Below are 7,660 nucleotides of genomic sequence, written 5' to 3' on the forward strand. Positions count from 1 at the left end.
TGAAAATATTGATGTTATAGTGTACACTGCACAGCTGTACGTTGTTTAGGTTCTGTGTTAGACTCCAGCCTACTTCACCAAACTGAAGGTGTGCCAACTGACATCTGCTGAAAAAACAAAGCCACTGACCATGGATAAGTACCCCATACAACCAAACTTCCAAAGATCCAAACTATCACTGTCACAAATATTTAAGCTCTTAATTCTGAAGTGTGAGGCGTGAATTCATTTTATATGTTTTCTTTTTCTTTTCTTTTTTTTTTTTTGCATTTGATAGTCCACTTACACATAAACGTCTATTGAAAAAAGGTGATGTTGAAGGAATATTTCTACATTTTGGGATATGCACTTCTTGCTTGAGAGGAAGATTACTATCAGTCTCATGTCAGCATAAAGACTAAGTTTCTGTTTGTGTATGGTTTAGACAAAATAGATACAGTGTGGTAATTATTAAGCCTTAGACATGTTGGTAGTATTTTCACTTTAAACAAAACCAGAGTAGGCTCTGTGCTTAACACTACAATTTCTGAGCACTTCATCCACCACCGGTCTGCAAACAGTACAGCCCTTGTGAACCATTTGGCCTGTGTAAACACATTAAATTGTGTCTGTACTACACTGCCTTGCATAAACTTAGCATTAGGTATGTTTAAACTATGGTTTCACTGATAAGGGATTTTTCTCTAAAATAAAACCCATCACAAATTATTATGTGTGAGTGTGTGTGTGTGTGTGTGTGTGTGTGTGTGTGTGTGTGTCAGAGGGGGCAAGGAGTCAGATGGAATTGGCCTTCCTCCTCGTGCACCCTCTGCAGTACTGTGATGATAAACGCTGGCCGTGTTCATTTTCAAACATAATATGTTTTATGAAGTTCAGCGTGCTGCCATGAGGCTGTAAATCTGTTCTCTCTCTTTCTCTCCTGTGTCAGTGGCAGAGGGTTTCTGTATAATTTGCAGTGCGTTTAATAGCACATTAACATTTAGCAGCCACAGTTCACTGTCTGGCTGTGCTCTGGCGCCGGTACAGCAGCCTGTACACGATCCTCATTCTCTCAACATTACATCAAACACAGGATGTAGATTGTTGTTGACATCCAGATTGTAAATGAAGCAGTTCACTGTAAAAACTCATGGTGCATTTTATTGAAATCTACTTATGTTTAATAATTACATCAGCTAAAAAGGTTATAGCTAAATCTAAGGGCATAGCGAATTTTCATCTCACAGACATGGGATGGTACTAAATATTGGGAATTATTGTTTGTTTTGATGTGCTGATTTTCAGCTTCAATTCAGTTACATCCATATATGATGCAACCCCTTTTTGTGCATAGTTTAAAACTTTTGGGGATAGAGAGTAGTTGGACATAAACTCACAAGGGAACTCCACCAACCTTACACATTAAGTTTATTTAAGTCCACATATGGAGTCACACTCAGCCTGTCAAAAGACTATAATGTGCTATTGTCTCAGGACAACGCAACACATTCTCACTCCCAAATGGTCAAATACCAACACTTGGTCTGCGGACATTCAGGAATGACGTGTCAATTTAAGCTTGTTACCTGCATTGTATCTTTTCATAATAAAATTTCGTTGTCACAGGAAATGTACAGTTTCTGCTCATTAAATGCATACAGTCTTTTTCAAAATATATTTGGAAAGTAGGTACAAAAGGTGTTTTTTATGTTTACTTCCTTCGATTTAGGCAGCAAAAGCATGTGGATAAGTTTAGAAAAATAACATGGTTTGGTAAAAAACAAGTGCTTGTTATTAATGTAATGTCATGTCACTTGGCATACGTCACTAATTTAGTGTGTCACAACAGCCTGTTCTCATTCCGAATTCATCAAATACCAAATCTTTGTCTGTGATGTTAAAAGCCACCTTATGCAGTGGTATGATATGCCTCTGGGCGGTGTCAGTTTCTGATGTTCCTGGATGAAACCTTTCGTGATGTTATGATTCGCTGTTGGCCAGCTGGACGGCACTTGTTGCGGCAGTATACAGTATACATAAGTGTCTTTTTAACTGAAAACCTTTAATTTTAAAAGAATTTTGCCTATGCAGTTACGCAGTTTTCTAACCCTTTGTTTTCCTTGATTGAAACACATGGTCCAAGATTGAATGTAATATGTTAATTGATTAAATTTGTGATTATGAATATATGATTTGCAGTAAAGGGTAAGAGGATAAATTGGGTCTGTAGATAATAAAGATTTAAAATGTACAAATATTTGTATTATTATTACATTGCTGTCAACATCAGTAGTGTCACTAGTGTTGCTGGCAAGACTTGTTGAAAACTCAACATGAAAAAACTGGAGCCAGCATCCAAACTCAGTGCATCAAGGTAAGGAGTACTAGCCAATCACAGCACAGTAGGGTGGGACTTGGTGCAAAGTGGTTGGGGAGAAAACTGACACATCCAGCATCCAATCAATTTGGCCCCAATCCCAGTCTCTGCACTCACAGATTTGAGGTTTGGTTCTTATATGGGCTCATTTATGTTTAACATTAAGATATGGAGACAATGACAGATGGGGCCTTCTGTCCGTACTGCGTTCATTTCATCCGTATTTGTGCACTTTTCCTGAAAGCATTGGAATATGGATGAAATGGAGCAGTACCACTGGAGACTGTGGGGTCAGTGTTGTGTGGTTCAAGCGAGATACAACCGTAGCAGACGAAGAGGACAAATGAATATTGGCAGGACACAACGAATCAGTAAAATAATGAAAGGAATTCTCTGTCCACATGTTGGGATGTATTTAATGGATGCACAGACCACTGCTGTCTAAAACACTGCCTCCATTTAAAGGTACAACATTACAACCTCCACTGTCACCTCAGCTGTGTGCAACTTTTGACTCTGCCCTCTAGTAGCATCTATTGGCTGTATCTATATTATTGTGGAAGTATGAGGGCAGTGACAATGACAACATTTGAAGTCGGAAAATCTATTTTTGTAGGTAAAGGGAGTAAATGAGCCTTTAGTCTGAAAGAATTTTGGGCTGTCCCACTGTTAAATCTTCAAGTGAGACTTTTTGAGAGTTTCGGAAGCATTTCCATAAGTCCATAAGTACACAAGGAGGACTCGCACACATGTGTTCAGCCTGGCGTGTTAGATGAGCTGGTACGTCTAAATTTACACAGAAACATTGCATTAGCATTAATGACTTAAAGGGGAACTAATGTTTTTTTTTCAACCTGGGCCCTATTTTCCGATCTACTTTTGTCTAAATGAGTGATAGGATGTTCAGTATTTGACATTTCTCCAGTATGAAGCTAGGGTTGATCTGCCTGCAGCCCGAGAGTGCGCGCTATATTAAATAATAGGGCACTCAGACAGCAGCAAACAACGCCAAATACGTCCACTAAAAGTGCATTTTTTTCACGCAGATAGGCTTGGATTGTTGGTATAATTATCCAACAACATAACGGAAAGGAGAAATGAATGTCTGTGTTTAACCTTTAGCTGGATTCGGACATGTTCCTCTGCCTGTTGCAATTTTAGTATATGTGCTACCAAAGTAACACTGCTCCCTCTCTCTCCTCGTCCGCTCTTCAGTTTCAATGACCTCTGCGTCCGTGTACGTCCGTGTACTCCGTGTTCAAATAAATATGGGTGGTCATCAAATTCAAATGGCTCATCCAGATCCAGTTGGTCAAAACTGGGTAAAATTTCAGCCATGACTACTCCAAACAGAGTAGCTCCTCGCATTTGTAAGGTCACTCCAGCGGTTACTTCCTGCAACAACTCAAATCTCGCGAGACGTGAGATTTCAGAGCCAGACTTATAATACTAACAATAATAATTATACTAACAATCCGAACCTATCTGTGAGAAAACAATGCACTTTTAGTGGACGTATTTTGACGTTGTTTGACGCTGTCTGAGTGCCCTATTATTTAATATAGCGCGTGCCCACGGGCTGCAGGCAGATCAGCCCTAACTTCGTACTGGAGAAATGTCAAATATTGAACATCCTATCACTCATTTAAACAAAAGTAGATCGGAAAATAGGGCCCAGGTTGAAAAAAATATTAGTTCCCCTTTAAGACGGTACGAACAAAAAAAAAAAAATATATCAAAGGAATGCAAGCAGAGGCTATATAACACACCTTGTTTGTTTATCAACCATGCCCTTACATGTTGCCTAATAATGCTTTTTATAAAACACAAACAAAAAACAACCAAAAAAAATTATTGATTATTTGATCTCTCATCCGGTCTATAAGGCAAGAGCCTGGAAGACGTTCGGATCAGGGACCAACCCCTTTGATGCCCTGATCATAAAGGAAGAAAAACATGAAATGAAAACTCACAAGTGTACATGACACGTTTTGGAATCAAGGTAATGTGATATGTTGCAAAGTGCTGTCCCATTCCTGATTATACCTTCCAACCTTGCTAGGTGACATCACTACAGTTGGCGAGGGTTCAGGGCTGAATTTCTATGGACCCCATTGCTTTTCTTGGCAAGTGCCACCCTACTGTGCTGTGATTGGCCAGTACTAGACCTAAGCATGACCCTTTTCCCTAACTCTAACTATCTCCAACCTCTGCATGTCGATATGATGAACACTAGCCAATCACAGCACAGCAGGGTAGGATTTGCCAAGAAAAGCATGGAATCCATAATAGAGCTTCAGGGTTTAGCTCTTAGGGGGAACACTGGGTTTGGACCTTCCTCTTCCACCTCCAGCTGTAACATGCAGCTTTTCTTGCTTTCTTTATCGACAACAGCTTTCCCCTGCCCTTGTTATAGATTTCTCCACAATGCCCACTACAGTGTCGGACAGCAAAGACAACTTCCAATGTGGTTAGCTGTTGGAGTTGGAACTAATTTAAAGGTTTATTTCATGGGAATGGTTGTGCATTGAACACCTAGACTGTGTAAAAAAGATGGACAACATAACAGGTCCCCAAAAGTGAAGCCAAAATGTCTCGATTGCCCCCTGGTGGCCAGCTGCATTATATGTCGTAAAGCCCACCCCCTCAATGTTAGTGGATGGGACATGGGTCAAACTAAAACCTCACTTACACATGATGTAACTTTTTTTTTTCCCCAAATATGGTTTCTGTCATTTTAGGTTGTTTTTGTCATGCTGATGTATGTTCAAGTGTTTGTTTGGTTTTAATTAGTTATTTAATACTATAAAAATGGGATTCAGTGTCATTATTGACAGCTGTGTGTACCAGTCAGTGTGCTTGTAATCAGTGATGCTGCTTGTGATTAGGTTGGACAGGTGTTTGGGTGGGAACTTCGACGTCGTCACGTATGGACATTTGGTCACGGACTTTCCACGTCAAGATACGATGTGCAAGGTACCCTGGGTGAATTGCTTGTTGATGTTCTGGGACATCATGTTAAGTTCTGTCTGTTACATGCATTGTCTGTTTCAAAATACACTTCTGTTTTCACAGGAAATATTTAAGACACCATGTTGGTACAACACTGGGAATTTACTTTTTTTCATTCAACAACAAATACACATGGCTGGGTTTAGGAAAAAAGAACAGGGTTTGGCTTAACAATCTTACGGGAAGCAAACACTGGCCTCCCGGGTGAAAGCTGGTGGTTGTTGGACCCATCCACCATCCGTCCTGCCCAGGTGCCCTACTTGGACTTCGGCCATCTTAACTTTCATTGTTGTCCCACTCATTGCATTTCCTCCTGATATCATGCCGATATGAAAGAATGCCTTTTTTTGCCAGTGTCTGATGCTGAAAGTCACTGACCAAGCAGCACTGACCATTTTGGCGAATTTGGAGTGAGACCGGGTTGATACCACAGATTTTCCTACTGCACACACTGTGGCTCACCACCGTAAGATGACAGAATCAGGGATATGTTGGCTTTAATTTTGTATAGGGGTGGGGGAAATGGAGATGTGCATGTTTATATACAGTCTAGGGTTGAAAACCCTGTTGTGTTATGCAAGCACACTGCCTTTTAATACAGATGGGTTTAATTCACTTCAATTTAAAGGGGCTTTACTGGCATGGGAAACATGTTAACATGCCAAAGCAAGTATCAAAGAAAACCAAAAATTGCAGTCGATGAATTTGGGTTGAGGTCAGACAACTAACTTGGCTAGTAAAGACCATTCTACTGTTTGACCATAAAAACTCATTGCTCACTTGGTCAGCTGTTCCAAAACTAGGAGACTGAGCTGTATATAAAATGGGCTACAAATCCCCCTGTGGATGTAAACACCCTCAAACCTCCCTAAAGCTTCAAGTCAGTACTCAAATCTCCTTGGCATTGTTTTTCTTTTTATATCAGCTATTGTTGAAAAATGCGATAAAAACTTTCTGACTTGCACCTGAAATTGCTCTTGATCTGCCAGGATGCTTATTATTCTGATCCCCTTTTCAAAAAATAAAAATCTTTCTTGAATCATACTGGCCTCCTGGCAATCATCAAAGCTTTGTTTGCCAGTGCAGATGAGTGCATACATGGCACACTGAGTTATCCCTGACATCTTTAGTATGCAGCAATGACGACAGTGTTTCTTCATATTAACCACATGGTTTTTGTTATTGTCACAAACAAGCTGGCATATGGAGAATGGAGAATTATTCAGATTCTTAAAGTAGGTACGGTATGGTTAAATGGTGAAATGCAATGCCACCCACCTCTCTTTCCTGTCCACTATTTGTCACTGTATCTTCCTCTGCTGTAACTATTTCATGTCTTTTGTTCTCGTTCAATTGGTTGCTTGTAAAATTGGAGTTCTTAGAAATTAACCTACTCCACTTCACTTACATTCATCACCCCTGAAAAAAGCATCTCGTAAAAGCCCAGTCTTTGAAAGACTTGCATGGCTGTGGCCTAACTGTTCCTTCCCCCTAGTTGCATTGTAATTGGCTGTTCTCTCAGTCAGTCAGTGGTCCCTCTGACTGACAGAAACCCAGCATGCACCCCTGAATCTGCAGCCTCCCACCTCCAGCATATCCTGATTGGCCATTTCAAATCTGTGATGTGGGAAATTCGCAGAGCTCATCTTTTCCATGAAAGGGGGTTAAGGACAGACCCATATTAAAGGTTCTTACTGCCTGAGATATGTATTTTTTAATTAAATACATAAATACATTTTTGATGTATTTGCCAACATGTCTGTGCACAAATTTGTATGAACTACATTTGTAAATGTGAAAACATGGCTTTGTTAAATATTTTTTCATCAGTAGTTTTATGTGATATCCCAAATATATGTAAAAGTGATTTATTGTGTATGAAAACCATACTGCATTTTTGGGCCTTTAAGATAATTGGATGAATAGAGATTGATTAAAAAGTTGCTGGTAGTATGTAAGTTGCACTTTGTGAAATTTTAGAGCTTCTTTGAAATACAAAACCTTCCTTAATGCTTTCATCACAAAAAATCAGAGTTTCATTGCATGTCAGTGGGTTTTGGTAATTCAATTAATTGTATATTTGTTAGGCCTATATGAATTAGTGGTCTTGCACCAGAAAATAATCTTGTTGATTTATTATTTCAATTTATATTGTGCTCACATGGTGCATATTCCTAAATTAAGTTTATTAATTTATTTTAAAATCAAATTATTACAAACTAAATGAGAAACAGAAACCTTGACACTTTATAATATTTTTTTCTATCATGAGAATAATGTTTGGTTTCTGCA

The sequence above is a fragment of the Epinephelus moara genome, chromosome 18 (assembly GCF_006386435.1).
Source record: "Epinephelus moara isolate mb chromosome 18, YSFRI_EMoa_1.0, whole genome shotgun sequence".
NCBI classification, from domain to species: Eukaryota; Metazoa; Chordata; class Actinopteri; order Perciformes; family Serranidae; genus Epinephelus; species Epinephelus moara.